This window comes from Nanorana parkeri, unplaced genomic scaffold (genome assembly GCF_000935625.1).
Source record: "Nanorana parkeri isolate BGI_ZX_2015 unplaced genomic scaffold, ASM93562v1 scaffold579, whole genome shotgun sequence".
Classification (NCBI taxonomy): Eukaryota; Metazoa; Chordata; class Amphibia; order Anura; family Dicroglossidae; genus Nanorana; species Nanorana parkeri.
Window position 1 is genome coordinate 179,714 of NW_017306847.1, and position 24,118 is coordinate 203,831.

The 24,118-nt window shown below is 44.0% G+C and overlaps 1 protein-coding gene and 1 long non-coding RNA gene across 2 annotated transcripts in view; one reads left to right on the plus strand and one right to left on the minus strand.

Moving 5' to 3' along the window:
- LOC108791885 overlaps positions 1 to 16,789 on the minus strand; it is a 21,900-nt gene extending 5,111 nt beyond the window's left edge. Inside the window, exons 1-3 of the long non-coding RNA XR_001941527.1 lie at positions 16,699 to 16,789; positions 7,138 to 7,139; positions 4,398 to 4,406 (exon numbers count right to left, since the gene is read on the minus strand). This is a non-coding gene — a long non-coding RNA (uncharacterized LOC108791885). The remainder of the gene's footprint in view (positions 1 to 4,397; positions 4,407 to 7,137; positions 7,140 to 16,698) is intronic.
- LOC108791868 (neural cell adhesion molecule L1-like protein) overlaps positions 1 to 24,118 on the plus strand; it is a 132,403-nt gene that overhangs the window by 25,915 nt on the left and 82,370 nt on the right. The window lies entirely within an intron of this gene.

Consider the following 24,118-nt stretch of genomic DNA (forward strand, 5'->3'; position numbering starts at 1 on the left):
TGTGAGTGTGCCATGATGCCTTCAAAACATGTGCTCCAAGATGGAGACTCTCATAGTTTAGAGTTAGGACCGCACTATAAGAGGTGTCTCCATCTTGGAGCACATGTTTTGCTTTACCGATTTGGTGCAGCGACGCATGGGGTTTCTCAGCTGCCAATGGGATGTGCGGGATCCCTTGTGTGTCTCTGTACCTTTAAGGAGGTGGGGCGTCCTCCTGACAGGCCTGCACCCAATTTGATATCTTCTGCCCCTATGTGCTCCAAGATGGAGACTCTCATAGTTTAGAGTTAGGACCGCACTATAAGAGGTGCCTTGGCGCGGCAGTGCGGCTTACACATCCTTTGCAGAAGACGTGTATCCAAACCTCTGTCATTGTCCTTAGTGGTGAGACAAGTTGTTTTACATGCTGGTTTGTGAGTGTGCCATGATGCCTTTCTACTGTACCACTGTTCAAAGCCCATTTCGTGTGCACCTTACTGTATAACTGGTAACAAATTGTTGAGTGCGTTTGTCGTTTGTTTTGCTTTCCCAGACAAATTATGCCCCCGGAAATGTCTCACGTGTACCACACAGTCAGAAGCTGCATACAGAGCATGTGCCGGTTACTATTTAAACCGGTGCGCGATGTATGCAGCTTCTGAGAAGGTACGTTATTAGTGTAGCCGGGAAGCCGGGGGCACATTTTGCATAGCTCCCGCTATTCTAACAGCGCAGTCTGTCAGAAGCTGCATACAGCGCGCGGGTTTATATAGTAACCGGCACACGCTGTAAGCAGCTTCTGACAGCGTGGGAGGTTGCGCAGGATCCAGGGATAAGGTGAGTATAAAGAAAACATTTTTTTACATTTTATTTTATGTTCCCGGGGACATTTTCAAATTTACCAAATACACTGCATATATAATTTGAGGAAAATATGCTAATAAAATAGCCATTTTATTAGCATATTATTATTTTATTTTATTAGCCAATACCATTTGCCAATAAAAAAAAAATGTCCTGTTCATTTTAAAAATCTGGTCACCTTATTCAATGGGCCTCTCAACATACTACTAAAACGTAGTACAGACATGTCACATAACTCCCAACTGTCCCTGATTTGGAACCAGACCCCTTTGTCCCTCTTTCCTCCTTAGTTGTCCCTCTTGTTGGTCTGATGTATCTATGAGAATGTTCTATTTAACTACCAAAAGTGTTATTCTGCACTAAATCTTTCACCTTATCCCTTAAAGGAGAACTATGGGGTTAAGGCTTTTCCCCATAGTTCTCCTTAGGGTAACGGGAGGACACAAACTAGCGTCCTCCCGTCACCCTAGGCTCAGCGTACTGAGACGCCGCAGTATACCGCGAGCTGCTGCTCGCGCTATACTGAGACGCCGCAGCTGAAGCGGATCCCGACAATTGTGTCGGGATCCGCCCAGCTGCGTCCCTTACAGCTGGCTCTGCCTATCTAGAGGCAGAGCCAGCTGTACCCACCCCCTCCCCTGTCCGTTCCGCCAGTCAGCGCTAGCGGATGGGAGCGGAGAGGGGGGAATCCCGCCCCTCCCCTGTCACATCAGAGAGCCGTGACAGGATCAAGAGGTGAGCAAACGCCGGTATGTGTTCGCTCACCTCCCGATCTACTGAGCCGACCTGTGACAGTCTCATTGTCACAGGTCGGCTAGAACTATGAGGTGAGTGAAAAGCACTCACCTCATAGTTCTCCTTTAATTATCTTGTTTGTAAAACCATTATACAGTCAAATTCTGGGTTTAGTCATTTGTAACGTATACATTGTTAATGGTCTTAAAGGGGCATAGCAGGGGTGTGTCTAATGACTAAATACATTGTGCTGGAAAGTGTCCCTCTTTCTCATCTCAGTTAGGAGGTATGATGTAATATTTGTCAAAACGCACTGCGACGCAGTGCTGAGATTGGAAACAGACACTGAGAAAGTTGGACATGTGCTTTAGTGTGTTACAAAGCATGCATTAAAGTCGAACAGTAGACATGTGCGATTCGTTTCGTTCCGAAACAAAATTCGGACAAAAATTCGGACATTCGGATGTATCCGAATTCCGAATTACAGATATAACGAATGCAAACGAATCCGAATGTCAGTTTCCGAAATTCATTAGCGGTAGTTCGTTTCGTTTTTCATTTCTTATTCGTTTCGTTCATTTGTTCGTTCGTTGCAGCAAAGTGGCATTAGAGAAGGAGAAAAAAAAAATTCCCCTCAAATGTCACTTTGCTGCAACGAACGAACGAATGAACTAAACGAATAAGAAACAAAAACGAACGTTCGAACAAACTACCGCTAACTAATTTCGTCCGAATCCAAATTGACTTTCACAGCCGAATCACGAAATACGAAATAACACAAAATCCAAATCAAAACGAAACGAAACACATTTTTTGCCAGTGCACAAACCAGACCCCTTTGTCCCTCTTTCCTCCTTAGTTGTCCCTCTTGTTGGTCTGATGTATCTATGAGAATGTTCTATTTAACTACCAAAAGTGTTATTCTGCACTAAATCTTTCACCTTATCCCTTAAAGGAGAACTATGGGGTTAAGGCTTTTCCCCATAGTTCTCCTTAGGGTAACGGGAGGACACAAACTAGCGTCCTCCCGTCACCCTAGGCTCAGCGTACTGAGACGCCGCAGTATACCGCGAGCTGCTGCTCGCGCTATACTGAGACGCCGCAGCTGAAGCGGATCCCGACAATTGTGTCGGGATCCGCCCAGCTGCGTCCCTTACAGCTGGCTCTGCCTATCTAGAGGCAGAGCCAGCTGTACCCACCCCCTCCCCTGTCCGTTCCGCCAGTCAGCGCTAGCGGATGGGAGCGGAGAGGGGGGAATCCCGCCCCTCCCCTGTCACATCAGAGAGCCGTGACAGGATCAAGAGGTGAGCAAACGCCGGTATGTGTTCGCTCACCTCCCGATCTACTGAGCCGACCTGTGACAGTCTCATTGTCACAGGTCGGCTAGAACTATGAGGTGAGTGAAAAGCACTCACCTCATAGTTCTCCTTTAATTATCTTGTTTGTAAAACCATTATACAGTCAAATTCTGGGTTTAGTCATTTGTAACGTATACATTGTTAATGGTCTTAAAGGGGCATAGCAGGGGTGTGTCTAATGACTAAATACATTGTGCTGGAAAGTGTCCCTCTTTCTCATCTCAGTTAGGAGGTATGATGTAATATTTGTCAAAACGCACTGCGACGCAGTGCTGAGATTGGAAACAGACACTGAGAAAGTTGGACATGTGCTTTAGTGTGTTACAAAGCATGCATTAAAGTCGAACAGTAGACATGTGCGATTCGTTTCGTTCCGAAACAAAATTCGGACAAAAATTCGGACATTCGGATGTATCCGAATTCCGAATTACAGATATAACGAATGCAAACGAATCCGAATGTCAGTTTCCGAAATTCATTAGCGGTAGTTCGTTTCGTTTTTCATTTCTTATTCGTTTCGTTCATTTGTTCGTTCGTTGCAGCAAAGTGGCATTAGAGAAGGAGAAAAAAAAAATTCCCCTCAAATGTCACTTTGCTGCAACGAACGAACGAATGAACTAAACGAATAAGAAACAAAAACGAACGTTCGAACAAACTACCGCTAACTAATTTCGTCCGAATCCAAATTGACTTTCACAGCCGAATCACGAAATACGAAATAACACAAAATCCAAATCAAAACGAAACGAAACACATTTTTTGCCAGTGCACATGTCCACCGAACAGTGGAAATAGGCCTTAGTAAATCAGCTTTCATATATCAGTTGTAAATATTTTTATTAATTTAAATGTTTTAAGAACATAGTTGTACTAGTTCAAATGCATAGTTTGTAATTCTATAATGCATTTGGAAGGAAAAATGGTTGTCCCTTGCTGATCTCACTGTAACCGATTTGCATTGAAGTAAATGGAGGCTGCTCACACCTTTGCGGTTTGTCGCGCGAAATCGACTGTTGCGCGAAAAGGTGCAGGAGCTATTTTCGGGCATTTGTCTCGCAGTTTGGGTCCCATGGACATCTCTATGCATTGAAAAACGCGCAACAACCGCGCGGTTTACAATAAACAGTCACGCGATCGAAAACGTACGACAACCACGCGAAAACAGCTCGGCATCTGAATCGCCTGGGTGTGTACCTAGCCTCAGTTTTTGGATTAGTGATGAAAGTGATGCATGCAGATATTCTAGGTTTTGAGAAGGCTCTGCTGTACTTTGCTGTTTGCATGTGAATGAGGCCTACAATTGAGATAAAGGGTTATACATGTGGTCTTTTTTGTCTTTCAGTAGAAAAATCCTGGAATGTGCTAGCGGTTCACTGAGCCGCTCTATTGCTGGATGCCTGCAGATAGCATTTAAAACGTAACCTCTACCTTTGCTGAAGATTTATTACAGCACTTTTAAACCAAATCTTACTTCTCTTTTCTCGACTTTGGTAAATGAAATAGAAAATTGATTTGGGGCATCATCCCCTGAGACACATTACATATAACTTAAAAAGAACACAAAACCACCCGGCTATTCTCTGCTGTTGCTAGGCAACTGGCCATTACTCGGTGATACTTAATAAACTAGAAACTGTAGAGAGCTTCTAAAATGCTCCGGATATTTACAGTGTTTTCTTTGTTTGTTTTTGTTTTTTTGCCTGATGCCGTTTTGCAGGATACAAGCCATATTTCCCTACTGTGTAAATTCTGAAACATACGGATATTCTAAGTTAAATAAATTCAGAGAAAGAACGTGAATGCATTTAAAAAAGAAGTAACCTTTTCAACTGTATAAAATAATGATGGATTTCCTGTTCAGTATGGTGGAGATTCAGGCGTATAAATGATTTATGAATCATGGAAAACGTCTATTAAAAAAAACAAAAACGTAAAATATAGTGGTCAATTTATTTGAACAAATGGATGAATAAAGTATGAATTTAAATGAAGGGATGTAGACTTATGTAGATGTAGACTTTGATTCTGTGGTTCTAGATGGTTCGGCATATAAGTTCAGGAATACTAAATAAAAAAGTTATTTGTAAGAAATGCGGAGGCCAGCATTGCTTATCTCCTTCTGAGAGTGCTAGTTCCCTGGCTGTCTCTGCCCCCTTCAAACCTGTGCGTTGTGGTGCTGTTTATTCAAAAATGCAACTCAACTCATCTACATTAGTAGCCAAATCATCTGTGCTGCAGCATACATGCCATCTCTTGTAGACTGGAGAGGTACGTTTTCCCAGTCTTGTATTGCAGGGAACTCTTTTTTGGGGGAAGCAACAGAATCACTTTTATCAGAAAGTCCAATCTTTTACCAGAATGTCTATGTATTCTAAATACATACCCTATAATTCAAAAAGTGGCACAGACACTCTTTAGAATAGTGTCTGCACCACCATACGACAAATGTAATATACATGTCAGAAATGAATTTTTCACCTGCCTTGTGCACAGGTCTCAAGGGTGCTGTGAACACTAGCTGCATTGGTTGGTAGGATGCTGATGGCCTCGTGGTCAACAGCATTCTGGCAACCAAATGATGTTGGGTTGCTGAGACTAAGGTGTCCATTCACAAAGCTGCTGTAGGCAGCCGAGTGAATAACCGACCCGAAGTGAAGTGAGCCGAACGCTGTAAAATCAGCCGTGCTGTGGCTGGCTTCGGGTCAGCCAAACATGCTCAGCATGTTCGGCCGACCCGAAATGCAGAAGGGGTTCGACTCAGCAAATCCAACATCTGAGGCCCCGTTCCCACTGCGCGATATGCAAATTGCGCGTTTGTCGCGCGATTTGCATATTGCGCGACATCGCAAGATTTGCAGCGCGATGTCGTGTTCAAGCTTGCATTGAGCAAGCTTGAATCGCGGCTAAATCCGCTCCAAAAAGGGTCCTGCTGTAACGACACGCGACAGCAGGACCCTTTGCCCCCATTGGATTGCATTGGAGCGCGATATCGTGCGGTAATTTGCCGCGATATCGTGGGAATTACCGCGCGATAAATCGCTCAATGTGAACAGGGTCTGAATCGGCTGAGCCGAACCTCCGGCAGGCTACTCGCTGCTGTCCTGCCTAATCTCATAGATGCCGAACAGGAGTGAGTGAATAGCCGAATGCCGCCAAGCGGCATCCGGCTCGGCTATTCTGCTGGGTACCTCTGTGGTGCCAAGCAGAATAGAAAAACAGTTAAAAAAGTAGAAAAAATTAAATAGAAAACGATTGAGCGCAGCTTGCAGTGTGCAGCTAGCTCCGTCCAACTGTTTCACATTGCAATAGCAAATAGCAAACTAGCTATTGCACCCACCTTCTGATGCTGTCAATCACTAGAAGGGGACCTGATGGAGAATGTCAGGTCCCCTCTGCTGATTGACAGCAGCAGTGGGCGGGTGCAATAGCTAGTTTGCTATTGGCTATTGCAAATTGAAATAGCCAATAGGAATGTAGCTATGCATTCCTATGCTGTTTTTTTTTTATTATTCTGATGGCAGCGAACGGCTCCGATGTCAGACGTGTTCAAGCTTGCATTGAGCAAGCTTGAATCGCGGCTAAATCCGCTCCAAAAAGGGTCCTGCTGTAACGACACGCGACAGCAGGACCCTTTGCCCCCATTGGATTGCATTGGAGCGCGATATCGTGCGGTAATTTGCCGCGATATCGTGGGAATTACCGCGCGATAAATCGCTCAATGTGAACAGGGTCTGAATCGGCTGAGCCGAACCTCCGGCAGGCTACTCGCTGCTGTCCTGCCTAATCTCATAGATGCCGAACAGGAGTGAGTGAATAGCCGAATGCCGCCAAGCGGCATCCGGCTCGGCTATTCTGCTGGGTACCTCTGTGGTGCCAAGCAGAATAGAAAAACAGTTAAAAAAGTAGAAAAAATTAAATAGAAAACGATTGAGCGCAGCTTGCAGTGTGCAGCTAGCTCCGTCCAACTGTTTCACATTGCAATAGCAAATAGCAAACTAGCTATTGCACCCACCTTCTGATGCTGTCAATCACTAGAAGGGGACCTGATGGAGAATGTCAGGTCCCCTCTGCTGATTGACAGCAGCAGTGGGCGGGTGCAATAGCTAGTTTGCTATTGGCTATTGCAAATTGAAATAGCCAATAGGAATGTAGCTATGCATTCCTATGCTGTTTTTTTTTTATTATTCTGATGGCAGCGAACGGCTCCGATGTCAGAAGAAAAAAAAAAGAAAAGACAACAGAGAAGGGAAAGGTTTACTCTGCTCAATCGAGCAGAGTAAAACTTTCCGGGAGAAAGTGTTTTTCTCCCGGGCGGCCGGGGGCGGCTATCTAATAGCGGGAGACTCCCGGAGCATCCGGGAGAGTTGGCCTGTCTGGAGATCAGCATCCCTGGTTACCTAGTAACCAGGGACGCTGATCTGTCTGTGCAAGTGGCCGGAGCCAGCATATGCCTTCGGCTCGACTGAGCCCCTCGGCCAACTTCGGGAGCTGCACTGAACCGAAGGGGTCCTGGGGTCGAAGCTAGCCGAAGGATCAGCCAAAGCTATGGCTAGATCCTTTGGCAGCTTTGTGAATAGACCCCTAATTGTTTTCCAGGACACTGGCTGCTTCTTGGCAGCTGACATCCTAGCAGCTGCACGGGCCAAACCTGATTAGCTTCTAGGTAGACATGTGCACCGGCAAAAAATTTGTTTAGTTTCATTTCGTTTTGATTCAGATTTTGCTTTATCTCGTTTTTCGGGATTCGGGTCCGAAAGTCCACTCATTTCAGGATTCAGACGAAATCCGTTAGCACTCATTTCAGGATTCAGATTCGGACTAAATTCGTTAGCGATAGTCTGTACGAATTTTCGTTTCCGTTTTGTGTTAGTTTTGTTGTTTTCGGGTTTTTTTAATGTCACTTTGCTGCAACGAAAATTTGTGCACAAACGAAAATACATACAGACGTCCGAAATTTCGTATTCGGAAATTCAGATTCATTTTCTTTCATCATTTCTGTTTTTCAGAAATTCGGATACATCCGAATCTCCGAATAATGAAAATTTGTCCGAAAAACTAATTTTTCCGAAAACGAATCGCACATGTCTACTTCTAGGCCTCTGGGCCACCAGCATCCTAGCAAACATCAAAAGTGGGGGGACAAAACTCCTCACACGCGACACAAATTACTCTCACACAGATGGGTCAAGGCTCCAGCCACTTCTGCTCCCTTGCTACTTCCTAACGGTCACACGATACTCCTCTTTGACCACTGAGCGGTCACTGATAATGTAACTCCTGCACATATGCTATTACATCATCCCCAGCACTCGGCTTCATTCCTGTTTATCTTACAGATTCCAGAAAAGAACAGGGAATATACATTGAATGGTGAATTCATAGACCTAGAAAATAGAAAACTGATCTGAGCCAGTTGGGAATTACGCATGTCTCTACTGCCAAATTTTTATTTTTATTTTGGGTCTACCTTTAGTTCTACCTATTTTGCTTTGGTTTTGCTGATTTTAGAGACACATTTTCACCCTATAAGTTCAGCTCTAAGGCCTTGTTCGCACCAAGCGCGGAGCAGATCCGGACCAGAGCAGGTGCAGACCGGATCAAAACTGCGTCCAATGTATTCCTATGGTATTTTGACCTCCAGTTCACATCGCAGCGAGCGGATCCAGACTAGATCCAGACCAGATGAAAAAAATGCGGCAAGCCCTATTTTACCTGCTCTGGATCTGGTCTGGAACGCATCAAAAACGCATCTAAAATGCAAAAACGCATCAAAAACGCATGCAAGTGCCTGAAAGTCCATGTTAAACGTAAAATACATTTTTTTTTTTTTTTACCAAAACCGGCCCTAAACGCATCAAAAACGCATCCAAAACGCATCCAAAACGCGGCACAACCCACTACACTGCATGTGCAGAAACCTGACCGGATCTGGTCTGCATTTGGTGTGAACAAGGCCTAAAGAAGAAACCTGCCAAGTATGAGAAAAACAGCAGATAGAACAGAACCATTGATTTCAAGAGAACAGAGTGGTCAGTGGAGCCAGCCAATTGTAGTAAATGGAGAAAATCTATTAAGGAAGAAAGGAGCGGAACATTTTGCCATTTGATCTAGGCCACTTGTGGCTATTTCTAGGCAGTGCCTTAGGCCTCATTCACACGAGAAAAAGCCGGCACGTACAGCTCCGTGCGCGGCCATATCGGGCAGCTCCCGGGAAGGACAGGGGCGGCGTACGGCCGCATACTCCCATAGATAAGGACAGGGGCTGCGTACTAATCACACGCATCACCTGTCCTTCCCGGGAGCTGCCCGATACGGCCGTGCACGCAGCACGGAGCTGTACGTGCCGGCTTTTTCTCGTGTGAATGAGGCCTTAGACCAAGGTCAGTTTTTGAGTGTCTCGTAGGGAAGTAATAGAGTGTCAGTCCATTGTAGTTAGAATGTGCTAGTGATGTGCAGACATTTAAAGGGTTCCACAAAAGTAAGCTAATTAGGACACAAGTCAGTGCAGCTCTGTATTTATTAATACATCCTTAAATATATTTTTAAATGCAAGCAGTTTAATACCTGAATTTGGCTTGGTATCAGCTTCTTGCAGTGCCCTGTATAACAGAGCTTGGATGGGGTGAGGGAGAAGCAGCACACACAGCAAACCAGATATTGTGTAGTACTCATCTCATGTGCTAATAAAGAACATGCCAACGGGAGGAGAGAGCAGTGACAGAAGGTTGAGCTCATCAGTATACTGCATCTCTTTCTCTGTCCAGTCAAAGGCTGGGGGAAGGACAACACCTGTAAGTGTTAGTTAAATCAGAACCTAAGCTACGAATAAGAACTAGTAGGGCTAGTTCACGCCACAAACTGTGCGTTTCCGGCCCGATTTGGTGCCAGAATGCACTGAATCGCATCCTGGCCAGCTCCCTGCGTTCAGGGGCGGGAGGAGGCGTGGCAGTGCATTTAAGTCAATGGCACCACAGCCAGGCCCACCAACTGCAGTGCGATCGCCCACACCCAAACGCGAGGCACATCAATGCCTGCGTTCCAGTCCCATGCAGTCAGAAAAAATAGTGCATGCAGCACCGGACCGGAACACTGTTTGTGGTGTGAACCAGATTTTTCAGTATCGAGTACGAGTACCGATACTTTGCTTTTGGTACTCGTCGATACCGAGTACCGATACCGGTGCTTCCACTGCCATGGAGCCAGCTTCCTGGGCAATCTGTTTGCCCCAGAAGCTGGCTCCATGTTATCTAACCTGCTTGATTAAGCTTGGTTGGGAAACCGGCTTCACAGTCAATCAGCATTGAGTCGGCGGTTGGGGAATGCCGCTGTCTCAGCTGATTGCACTCATACTTGACTTGTTCTTTAATATATCCCCGCCCCACAGCTACCCATCACAATGGAAAGGGGTGGGGAATGCCCCTGCCTCAACTGATTCAGCTCATACCCGACTTGTTATTTAAAATATTTTCTGGCAATATGTGATAAAGGTGTGAAATCAAGAGTAGAAAAGGAAAAGCAGATTTTTAGACTGACTATGATATTTGGAATGCTCGCTTATCCATAGTGGAGTTTAACATTTTTGTTATCTGCCAACAAATGCAAAGCTACCAAATTCAGGATACCATGCACTATGAGGATGATTAAGGCTAGACATACATGGCACAAATGTCAGCTGTTTCCTGCTGAATCTGCCCCCAAATACATTAGATATATGTAATAGTGTGTATACCATTACCTGCAGCTGGTGCGTCTGGTAAAACTCTTCCCCTCACTGCCTCCATCACAGCCACCGGATATTACCCTCAGCAGCTGTCTTCCATGGCTCGGCTGTGAGAGGCTGCAGTGAGTGGAGTCTGTGAGTAGCTAGTCTGAAAAGCTGTGCCACTGGTCCGCCCCCCCCCCCTGCCCCCAGCCCTTCCAAGACCTCTTCTTTTTTTATCTTTCAATGCATTGAGCTCTGTGAATGTAGGAAGAGCAGTTGAATGACAGAATCTTCACCGTCCATTCACAAACACAGTGCATTCTGGGAGAATAGTAATAAGAGGTTTGTGAATGGTTGAGAGAGAAGAGGGGCGGACCTGAAACACAATTTTTCAGACTAGCTACCCTCACTCCAACCGGAAGACAGCTGCTGAGTGTAATATCCAGGGCAGTAAGCTGCCAGGTATGTAAGTCTGCGGCTTTTTCTGGTTTGAATAATGTGCTTGGGTGTGAGGTGGGCTGACACCCGGGCACAGGATTCCAAACCCAGACTGTCCGGGTCAATCCCGGACAGGTGGACACCCTAGGGTGGGAGCTTGAGTTTCCCACCCATGTTTGCTGGACAGCTTGGTCTGTTATAGGAAGCTGAAAAAAAGATTTACTGTCTGAATAACCAGGTCAAAATAAAGGAAAATAAGCCTTAAAAGGGAATGAATACAGGCAGCCACCACATTTAAGGATTGGTATATTATTTTTGCTTTGGGTTTTAAATATACTTTAACTTCTTTAGTGAATCAACCTCTTTATATTAACATGATGTTCACTGAAAGCAAGCAAAACAAAGTTCACACTGGGACCACAATTTTGGTGGGCAAAATCCAGCTCCAAGGCTTAATGTCTATGGAGAAATTACACGTTGTACTTGTCTAGCTGTGTTCAGAGCTTATATTTTGTGTACCCAGGAACCTCCATTCCCCATAGGATTAGCAGCTGTGAAAGCAGGAAGACTTATCATGTATTGTCACTGACTTGTCAATCAATTTTGTAGTAATTGTCAAATCTATGCACTAGAGGACACAAGATACCATAATGTGGGTTTAAACGGACTAGAACCAAATTCTGTTTGAGGCAAATCGAACAGGGATGGGATGATAGGAGGAAAGGCCAGTTTGTCACATGAATGCTACACTGAATTTTAGTTTATGGGCATTGCACTGAAGCTCTGTTACGGGCAGGTGATTACATTTTATGCCTTCCAGGATTGCAGGTCCATATAAAAATGCCCATGGGAAAAAAGCAAAATATAACATTCAAATACATACTTCCTAATAACTGATGGCATACTGATGTTAAAAGTGCCAAGAAAAGCTACCTGAACTTCAGGTACAGGCACTTTCATTTAAATATATTCTTCAATAGCCACAAAGTATATAATTCCACTGTGTGTGCACCAAATGCTTTTGCAAACCCAGTTAGCGCATTGTAAAAATAGCATTGACATCATCATTGGACTGTACCTAGCCTGCACAGAACTTTGGGAGAGACCCAGCAGGCTCCACCCACTAAGGGCTTCCTGCAGTAAACTACAGGAGGGGGTGGATACGAGACCAGTCACACTGCACAAGGAGAGAGAGCAGCAGTGACTGGTCTGTATTACAGGATACCTGCAGGCCTCACTGCAAGTGTAAGTTTTTATTTTCCCAGAGTTCTTCTTTAACGTAAAGGGGCTTTCACATCTTACAGACTTGCTCTTCCATATATCCATTATTGTATGAAATATAGAGACATTATTGATATGTAGATCAATCACCAGAGCGAGCAGTCTGCACTTCCTCTGTCTCCCTTCTTAAAAGAGACAGAGACTGCATTGTTGTCAATGGGGTTGGCTTATTAGTACACAATGTTCGCTTTGCAAAGTAAATTCTTACTTAGCTTAGCAAATGAGGGGAACCTATGTTCATTTTGGACGCTCAATTATGTGCAAGGCAAATTATTTTTAAAAAAACATCTACTTAAACTTAATTACTAAGCTTGGCAAACCTTCTCATTGCAGAGTGAAAGCTCTCTTCTTCAAGAAATCAACACCATTGAGGTTAACTTACTAAAGGAGCATAAACAGTTCACTTAGGCTCTGTTCCCATCTATGCGATGCGGGAGCATGTGCGATGCCACATGCGATCTTGCATCACATGTTGTATTGTAAGGTGTGTTGCGATTCTGTTATTTCTTAATAGAATCCAAAGGCACCTAGACATAGCATGAGTGTTGTATCGCAGAACATCGCATGGTACACAATGATCATGGAATGTGGTGCAATTAGATTTTTTAAAAAGATGCATGCGCTTCTATGAGTGCGGTTTATCTGCAGCAGGCAGTCCATTCGAATACATAGGCTGCCCTACCATAGACACCATAAGTGCACTCTGCAGCCCTTCTGCAATGCTGCATTGCAGAGGTGTGAACGAAGGGTTACGTAAATGTAATGTAAAGTAAATGTTCACAGAGCTTAGTAAATAAGGCGAAGTTGTGTTCACTTCAATAAAACAACCATGAATTAACAAAAAGCCTGTTTTTAAAAGAAATTCCCCTTGCATATCATTGGGTAATCAAAGTGAACAGGGGTTTACCTTATTTACGAACATTCACTCTGCAGTATGAACTGTCTCTCTTTCTTCTTTAGTTTATCAACCCCAGTGAGATGTCAACTCCTAAACTTGCATTGTGAGATGGAACAGGAAAATTGAACCATTGTGTGACACTGCAATGTAATCATTTGCATAATTGGAGTCTAGGAGGGGGATGTCCAGTGAAACATTTTCAAGAAAAATACAAGTCATTGACTTATTTGACTTATTTATTACAGGTATACCATGACCTGGATGAATAAGAACCTTCACAGACATATACAGGTAAACAACAATTTCAAAACATGTTCACGTCTCCTCGGTGCAGTAACACTGAGTCCTGGTTCACACCTGGGTGTTTTACAGCACGTTCCTACGCCCTGTAAAACGCTCAACATGTGAAAACCAATGATTGCCTATGGGCATGGTTCCCACCTGGGCATTTTACAGCGCGTAGGAACGCGCTGGTAAACGCCCTACGCCCAAAGAAGTACAGGAGCTTCTTTGGGGCGTTTTGCCGCGCATTTACATTGGTATTCCCGAGTGTGGATCGGGGTTAACAATCGGGAATACAGCCTACAGGTCTTACCTTGTCCGCGATCCCCGATGTGTCCTCCGGCGGCTGCCGACTTCCGGGTTCCGTCCCTTGCGAGCAGCCGCAGGGGGGCGGAGCCAGCGGGAAGTTTAAAAGTATTTTTTTTTAAATAGATAAATTAAATGGAAAAAAATGAAAATCATACCGCCTGTGAAACGCGCGTTTCACTGAACGGAAAAACGCGCTAAAAAACGAGAGAAAAACAAGCTGAAAAAATACGTTCAGGGGTGAACCCAGCCTTAGTGGTGCAGTGCCATTCATTTTTAATGGCAACCCAATGCACTAAGGCAGGGGTATGCACACTTTGGCCATCCACCTATGGTGAAACTACAAATCCAACCATGCATCTGCCTCTGGGAGTCATGTCTGTGGCTGCCAGAGTAGATCAACATGAGATGGAGGGCATGAGTTTGTCTACCCCTGCAGTAAGGCAATGCAACTCAACTGCATTGTAACACATGGCAATGCATACTGTGCATTGCATTCCTTAAAAAAGGCCTGGTACAGTTTTAGCCACACTGGGCAACATTGGCACCCCATTCAAAGTGAATAGGCTGCCTTAAAACGGAACGTTACCCATTTCTTCAAAATAACAACAAAGATATCTTTATAAATCTTTAGCAATGACAATCTGCAAACACATACTTTTAGATAATTACAGGCTTTTTATTTGTTACATACCTTATTTCTCTTACACATTCTTCTCACAGCGGCCATTTTTACTAAGGGCAGATTACTAGATTTCCCTTTACTTCCTGGAACCTCTGGCACATGTGACTAGGAAATGAAATCACTTGCAATGGACGCTGCTTCATGATGTTTAAAAGTTTTAGTTTACTGCAGAATCAGCTGGTCCCCTGAGCACTGGCTCGAATATCTTGTTTTTGGGTGGCTCCTTTCCCTTGCAGGGTATGGAGCCACCCTTGTGTGTACTAATAGGCTTTGTGTGTCACCACAAAAACAGAGACACAGCAAATCAAGCTACTTCCCATCCCCCCGGCCCCATCTTCTCTCATTTCCCTTCTCTAAGCTAGCAGATGGACAGTTGATGGAGACTGCTCTGTCTCTTGTGATCTTGTACTGGACAGGAAGTTCAGGGGAGCCAAGCTGAGAGAGTTGGAGCTTTTTGGAAACATGATGATTGTAAAAATATAAAGAAATACTTTGCTGGGCAATGTACATATATTTTTGATCTGGACTCATTACAGAAAAAGTTTTGGAGTTCCCTGTCCCCACCAAAACATGCATGTGTCTAGATGTGTTTTTTTTTACCATCACTACTACTATTAAAAGTGATGTGTTGGCATGTTTGCATGTGTTTACATGGGTTGCTATGCAAAATGCAGCTTGCTCTATTTTTTTCAAAATACTATGCATTGCTGTGAACTACACCTTTGGAAAAACCATTATATTTTGTGTAAATGCGTTTTTAAAGCATTTAAAAACGGATCAAAAAGCATTGGGTGGGAATACTACTACTGCCTTGAAGAAGGGACCCTGTGTGGCCCCGAAACGTCGGCTCATGTTGGATTTCTGTGACATCATTGTCCATTAAAAGGACTCATTCATTTTAACTTATGGAGTGCTGGTGACCTATTTTCTTCAATTTTTAACTTATCACAGGTTATTACAGCAACTGTTTAAAGCAGACCTCCGGGCAGAAGTATTCTTAACCCTTGTAGTGGGGATACCCCGGCACTGCAAGGGTTAAGTACTCATTTTGATCTAGGTGCTTAAAAAAGAAAACTCACCCGAACCACAGAGCCGGCTTTCTGGAGGGTCTCTCCCCCTCCGCTGCAGTGGTCTATGGATCCGTGAGTCATCACATTCCAAACATCTCAACTCTCCCGGATGTTTTGGGAGTCTCCCGCTATTAGATAGCGGCTACCGAACACCCGGGAGAGAAACATTTTCTCCCTGAAAGATTTACTCTGCTCAATATAGCAGAGTAATACTTTCCCTGCTCTGTGCTTTGTTTGTTTTTTTCTGACATCGGGAGCCGCTGGCTGCCATCAGTCAGAAAACAAAAAAGGCATAGGAATGAATAGCTGGATTGCTATTGGCTATTTCAATTTGCAATAGCCAATAGCAGACTAGCTATTGCACCCGCCCACTGCTGCTGTCAATCAGCAGAGGTGGACCTGCAGTTCTCCATCAGGTCCACAGCTGCAGAGGGCGGGTGCAATAGCCAGCTTGCTATTGGCTATTGCAAATTGAAATAGCCAATAGCAGCCTAGCTATTCATTCCTATGCTTTTTTTTTTATTCTGACGGCAGCAGCTATCAGAATACTAACCAAAAAAACAGCAGATAGCAAAGAAGCTAATGCTTCCCTTGCTATCTGCTATCTGCCATCATTTCAGGGGGGTGCTCTCTTCCTTGTTGTTGCACCACCCCCCTCCCCCCCACAACTGAGATTCTATATACAGTGTATAGGACGTGAGGACGCTGAGGGAAATACCAACGTATAACTTTTTTTAGCACCTAGACAAAAACAAGCAGTTAACCCTTGCAGTACAGGGCTAGCCCCCACTTCAAGGGTAAGAACACTTTTGCCCGGAGTTCTGCTTTATGTCTTAGGTATTCTAGAAGTGAAAGGCTCGTCCCTATCCTCCTCTATTTTTAGGAACATTACGAGAGGCAGGTCTTCATAAAAAATAGTCATTTGTTCAATTTAAGCCCATAATCTATTTTTTTACAATCACAGTTCAGTAACTGCCCTATAGTCATTTTATAAAAGCCTAACCCAAAACATGCAGTGACTAGTCCCAGACTTCCCGGGAAGGATGGAGTATTAGGCAATACTTGGATCTAAAATGTTTTCGCTCAATTCTTGTCCTGACAGGTCAGCGGAGCAATCAGCATCACATTGTGTGGAGACATTAGAGGCCGGGGGAAAACGCTGTAATCAACAGATAGGGATCAAAGAAAGCATGGTAAGTCCAATCATTCCCTCCTCCATGCAACCTACTTCCAGGTATATCCTATGAGGTGACGGCTGTGTGTGATGTCACACTCATTGTTAGTAACTGTACGGGTGCGGCTGAATATATACACCTATCATACTACCTCTTCTCCACTTCTCTGTGGCTGCTGTCAGCTCATCTCCTCCTTCCACAGAACTGGGCAGAAAGGTGATGCATGCTTACCATGAATATAGATCTATTTGTATTAGAATTTTCTGCTTTATTTGATAATAATACAAGTGATGGGTAAAATGTTGTGACTATGGCAATCTATCCATTTTTTTTTCAGTCTACAACAGGGGTAGGCAACCTCGGCATGCCAACTCTTGTGGAACTACAAATCGCATGAGGCACTGCAAGACTCTGACAGCCACAGGCATAATGGGATTTGTAGTTTCAGCTCAGCTGGAGTGCCAAGGCTGCCTACTCCTGGTCTACAGCATGCCGAAAAAATAAAATGTAATTACTGTTTAGTTGCTATAGGGAACTGCATTTGACATATTCCTAGCTTTATTAGGTTGTATTGTTGCTTGTTGCGTATTTTGCTTTTCGTTTTTTTTTATTAAGAAGCTAACATTGATTTGCAGCACATCAGGATTGTTCACTTAATAGCAGGGGTAGGCAACCTTGGCACTCCAGCTGTTGTGGAACTACAAGTCCTATAAGGCATTGCAAGGCTCTCACAGCAACAGGCATGACTCCCAGAGGCAGTGGCATGTTGGGATTTGTAGTTTCACCACAGCTGGGGTGTCAAGGTTGCCTATCCTTGCTGAATCGGTTTATTAATTGCAGCAAGTAGAATGTTATACATAATCAGGTGCTTCTTTTAAAAGGTTATTTACTGGCCACTGTTAACTGCACTGGTTTTTGAAGACTTTAGAAAGGGTTTGTCAAATATAAGGTTCTTTAGCTGCAACTGCCAGAGTCTGGGAGGTGGTGCTAGGATTTGTAGTTCTCCAGCAGCTAGAGAGTCGGGTGGTTTGTCTGGGCTTCAGAGACAGGACTGTTTGCTAATAGTTTGAATTTGAATGATGGGTTTGTGGTGATGGGCACCTATGATGACAGGTACTCTTGAAGGGTACCTTTGATGACAGGTACTCTTGAAGGGTACCTATGATGACAGGTACTCTTGAAGGGCACCTATGATGGTTCTTTATAAGGATATCTTTTGCTATAAGTGTGATCATGTGACACTGTCATTCCGCCAGGCAATAACTATGGAAGTTGAATGTAGCTGGGAAAGTTGGTAGGGAGATGTTACCACTTGATTCTTGGAATGATGTAAGAAATCAGAATGTGATTTGTCACACACCACACACACTGAAATACCAGTTTAGCCCGAGGTTGGACAAGTGATAGCAAATTTAGGACTTTATTTGTTAACAGAAATTGTATTTCGGAAAGTGTTTTTTTTTCTTTATATTTAAAGCTGAATAAATGGCTAAATTGTCCACATGTATGAGAGCAGCAGGGGCGTCACAAGGAAGGTGCGGGGAGGTGCACCCGGATGACACCATTGGAGGCAGGGCCGTAGATATTTTCTTTTCCTGGGGGGGTTCAGCTTCCTCAAATTATAAGACTTTATCTAGCAGACACACCAAGGTTTAAAAAAAATATACCAGCTATATCATTGCTAAACCAATCCTTTACCCTGAGCAATACCGATATTGTTGTTTGACACCATATGGATAAAAACTATGGGGTCTATTCACGAAGCAGCCGAAGGATCTAGCCGTAACTTCGCCCGATCCTTCGGCTAGCTTCAGCCCCAGGACCCCTTCGGTTCAGTAGAACCGAAGGGCTGCAGTACAGGCTATTCACTCTAGCCCGTACAGGTCCCGAACGTGGTCGAGCAGCTCAGTCGAGCCGAACGCACCTCGGCTCAGCTCGGCTGAGCCGAGGTGAAAGCCAAAGCTGGCCGAGCGGAGCCGTGTCAGAATAGAATTTTGGCCATAGGAATGCATTGCTAGATAGACCCAATAGCAAACTAGCATTGCACCCGCCCTCTGCTGCAGTACTCCATCAGATAAAGGTTGGGGAGCACTGCTCTAGACCAACTGTTCCCTTGCCTATGTTTTCACCTCCTGATCCACCTTCAAATCACCTCATTCTCCAGTGCTGCTTTGTTAATTTAGGAGCCATTTCTGGGCTTGCTCCAATTTTACCGGTGGTGCCCCTTCTAATCTGTCATGGAGGAGAGACTTGCGTGATTTCAAGCCTACACTCCATGGTGGTTCCGGAGGGGTGCTGCCGCACCACAAGAAGGGAGCACAGAAACGTGTCTAAAGCCATTGATCTACAATGGAGGCCCACCACATAGCAATACATTATACAGCAATGCAGAATACCACCAGCTATAGGACCAGAATACCACCAGAGGACTACAAATTCCAGCAATACATTATATAGCAATGCAGAATAATATGAAGCTACATAATCTGTGTTGCTCCAGGGTGGTGGCCTGATGTCTCCAGGGTCTCAGGATGGCTGTGTGGAGTCTCAGGACGACTGTGTGGAGTCTCAGGATGGCTGTGCGGAGTCTCAGGAATGCTGTATGGGGTCTCAGGAGGGCTGTGCAGAGTCTCAGGAGGGCTGTGCAGAGTCTCAGGAGGGCTGTGCAGAGTCTCAGGAATTATGTATGGGGTCTCAGGAGGGCTGTGTGGAGTCTCAGGAGAGCAGTGTGGAGTCTCGGGAATGCTGTATGGGGTCTCAGGAGGGCTGTGCAGAGTCTCAGGAATGCTGTATGGGTCTCAGGAGGGCTGTGCAGAGTTTCAGGAGGGCTGTGGGGGTCTCAAGTGGACTGTGCGGAGTCTCAGGTGGGTCACTGTCCTGGTCACTGGAAGGACACCCTGCCTCCTGCAGAGCCCGCAATGAGGCATGTACAGAACATCCAGGGCCAGGCAGTCACATGTACGTCTGAAGGGATGCCGGGGATGTCCTGTTTGATAAATCATCGGCATATACAAGTCAGACACTCGGTCATGGACCGAGAGCCCGACAGTGTCAGGAGAGAGGAGAGGACCTGACAGCATACCTCAATCCAACTCTCTGCCATGTTTTTATTGAGGTCTTGGTCCTTATTGGAGAGATTTTATGTCATTCTTTGTGTGGTCACTGCAAGAGGAAGTGAGCAGAGTTCCTCCAACAGATACACAGGCAGGAGTAAACATTGTTTTATTATTACTTGTGACCCCATTGAAGATATTTCTGCTCAGTTTTTGTCCCAGTGACTACACTAGCAGTGACAATGTTGCAAACAACATTTTCACTCTTCCCCACGCCGATGCTGTCTTAACTATTAAAGGATATGTAACCCAATAACAAAAACATAATATATTGCAGCTTAGTGGTCCATAGATGTGGGGGCTGCCTTCATTTTCTCTTTTCAATAAATTTTCTGCAAGTACAGAAATATATCTGTTGATCCTGCCAGAAAGCTTGAGTCCTTGTAACTTCCTGGGTATTGAACTAAAATCTAATGCAATGTTATCAGCTTTCCCAGATAATTTTCTATGAACTACAAAACCGGATCATGTATGTATTGGGGATGGGGAGGTGTTTGTAGTCCAAATCAGGGACGCAACCTATTGGTGACAACCCTAACTTATATACAATATAATGATTGAGCATTGTCACCCCTAGGACATGGAGCAAGTTACTGGTAAGTAAAAAAAAAAAAGCATGAATAAATTAAATGCCGCCACCACCACATGCCGCCACCACCACACCACCAGCATTTTTTTTTGGGATAGAGTAGAGAATTGTTACAATTCTAGGGCTGTGGAAATTAACGATTCATTTCTCTATTAATCGTAAAAATTTTTGATCGATTAAAATTCTTTTGATCAAAAATGAAAACTCACCTCTCCGCCGGCTTCCGGGTCTTACGCGAGTCCCGTCGGAGATCCCTCCCCCCTTCCCTTCGTTAGCCGACGGAGCTACTTGGGCCGGTGTTCTATCGATAGTCCCAACTTATCGAGTTCTGGGACTGCCTGACTTCCGGTTTCCTTAGAACTACAAGGTTTGCCCAAGAAAGTTCTTCTGCACGAGCGCCAGCCGCGGCATTGGCCTATACACACACAGCACAGCAATAAAGTACTAAAATGAACTAGGATCACACTAATCCAGCACGTTATTATTCTGAGCTGCCCCACTCAAGCGGCGGCCATATTGAGTGGGGCACGTGAGATTAATAACGTGCTGAATTAGTGTGATCCTAGTTCATTGTATTACTTCATTGCTGTGCTGTATGTGTATAGGCCAATGTAGTTGGATCTGTATGTGCGTTATAATTAATCGAAATTAATCGATAAAAAAAATTTGATTAATCGAACATGAAAATTTTAATCAGTAACAGCCCAATAAAATTCCTCTTAGGTTTTTGTTAACCATCTCTGTCCCATTGGGGAGGTTTCACTTCACTTCCTGACATGTAGACATATCAGGAAGTGAAGTGAGGAAGTGAGAGGAAATACCCTATTAGACAGTTATCACAAGAACTAGTGTCCCCATTGGATAATTCCTCCTTATATCCTGTTCTGGTGACAACTCACAATTTTGGATTTGTTCCCTCACTTTCACTCCTAATTACAGGGTGACTGGGATAAACAGAGAAATTAATCTCATTAAAGGGGACTTAATACCTGACATGGATACTATTCCGTCACCACATTATCCAAAACGAAAGCTTTTCTGAGTTTAAATTCACTTAAAGGAGTTGTCCCAGTATATACCATCCTGTTATAACATCAACATTGTAATAGGAATACATACTAGAGATGTTTTTGATGCAATCAGAGCTTACTTGAAATAATCCCTTTCATGTAGTGAGTGCTGCCTTCCACCTGCCCATCACTTTCACCAACTTCCTGCATCCCCAGTGTGCTTTGCATTTATTTCCTTGCTGTTTGATGTGATGCAATCTCGAGTTCTCAAGACTACATATCCCATCATGCATTGCTTCCAGCAAGCATTGATAATATTACATTGTTTAGGCACTGAGTGGGTTATTCACTTCGGTGAATAACCCCCTTAGTAGCTTCGGCTGATCCTTCAGCTTTCTTCAGCCGCTGGAGCCCTTCGGTTCAGTCGAACCGAGAGTGGCTGAACAGCTCAGCCGCCTGAGCCGAAGTGACAGCCGAAGCGGCGAGAAGGGCCTGCATAAGGCCGGCCGTTTCCCCCGCAAATGACAGCTGGGCAGAGCCAGCTGTGATCTCACGGGTCGCTCTGCTCAGTTGTAATTACAGATCAGTGTCCCCAAATGACCTGGGGACCCTGATCTGTCATTAAAAAATAACAACTGGGCGGAGCCGGCTCTGCCCAGTTATTATTCATTGGCGAGGACCTGCTAGAAGACTCTAACAGGTGCTGGCCAATAGGAAACAGTTGGGGGGGCACTTGCTAGAGTCTTCGGCAGCTTTGTGAATAACCCTGTGAGTTGTAGATCAGAAGGCAGGCTCTGTGAGAGCTGTGACACAAAGAAGTACATATTCACAGGGATGCGTGAAATTGTGTCATTGTGCATTGAGGAAGTACATCCTATGGACATCTTCAATAAGTACGTTTACACATTTCTACATCGATATGATTATTAGGAGTGGGGATAGAACGTATGGACATTTAATATAGAAATACATATTTATTTCTAGTTTTTGACCATAGATACCCTTTAAATTGTTAATACATTGCATCTGACAGATGCAGCTATATAAATAGGTTGATTTTATTGAGTCTATCTACTTGATATTGAGTTTCGGCTCCATCGGACTGTACTCATGTTGGTGCTTCAGTTGTGTTAAATGACACAATTACCATTTCCACTTGTCTGTCAGCTTTGAACTGAGGGATTTTCTGCTTTGGGGCTGCCAATCACACATGCCTAGCGGGTGCAAAAAACAGTTTTGACTCATCATGATGGGATTTAATTCTCATCAGTACAGCAGTGATATGTAGCAACATGCAAGTTGTGCAATAAACAAGCAATTAAGGAGAGAGAAGGGAAGTTCTCTCCAAGCATGAGAACAGATACATATTTAAAAGGAAGAGCATCAAAGAGAAGGGAAACAACCATGGATTACAGTGAGGCACACTTTGCACTATTGTTTTATGTTAAAAAATCTGAGGGTTTAATGTCACTTTAAGGCTGGGTTCACACCTGGATGTTACTATAGGCGTGTTTTTTCAGCTCGTTTTTAGCTAATTTTTTAGTTCAGTGAAACGCACGTTTGACGCTCGTTTTTATACCTCCCTGACAGTATGATTTTTTTTTTTCAGCGCACTGTCCGCTTCAGCATGCGCTGACCCTGCTCGGTCATTTTACGTGGCCTACCACGTCGTGGCTGAGTTGCTGTTGTTCCCAGTTGATTCCACTTTTTTATAATACCACTAACTGGTAACCGTGAAATATTTAGTAGCAAGGAAATTTCACGGAACACTTGAATCCAATGATTTAGAGGGGTATCCCAATAATTTTGGCAATATAGTGTGTATATGTCTATATATATATATATATAGTGTATAATTTATACTCATGGTACTACAATATTTATTAAATGTATTTTTATAAGATTGATTGTTTTTGGAAAGTGTTAGACTCAAGTCTAATCTTTTGGGGATATTACATATCCTTACACAGGAGATTCCCTGAACAATTAAGACAGGCGTAATTCGCATTTTTTTAATGGTTGTTTTTTAATCCTTTGTTTTCTCTTGTAAAGTCAGGGCTGGTTGTGTGTGTTTAAAGGATTAGCGCACTTTTATAGCACATATAATGAATGTTCTGCCCCGCCAGTACTTTCACAATAGGTCACATTTAACTACAATCTCACCTCCCTGAAATCTCAATTGTGCAGCTTGCCACGCACCACCCAGCGTATACCCAAAATCTTAAACCTAAAAGGGTGACTAATGTGACTTCCACTAATGTCAGTGGAAGCCGTGATGTTCATCTGTGGGTATCATTTTGAAGATTTTAGGAAAAGACTGTGCATAGCACTGTATAGTTATAGTGTTTCATGTATATTTTTGGGCTGTGCATATTTCAGCGGATTTGCTTTTCTTCCTTATGGCATTGTTTGCTGAATGACAACTAACACAGCTTATCCTCACTGTATTACCATGGTAACTGTAAAAGAGCTTGAAGGCACATAAGAATGTAGTAGTCATTAAACATACAACAATACTTCCAAATTAAATAAAATGTTCTTAATTTAAATAACCATGTACCCCCTGGTGTCAGTTAGATGCAAGCTTGTTTTAATACATTGCAGGCAGATCTCCAGCCAAAAATAACAAGTTA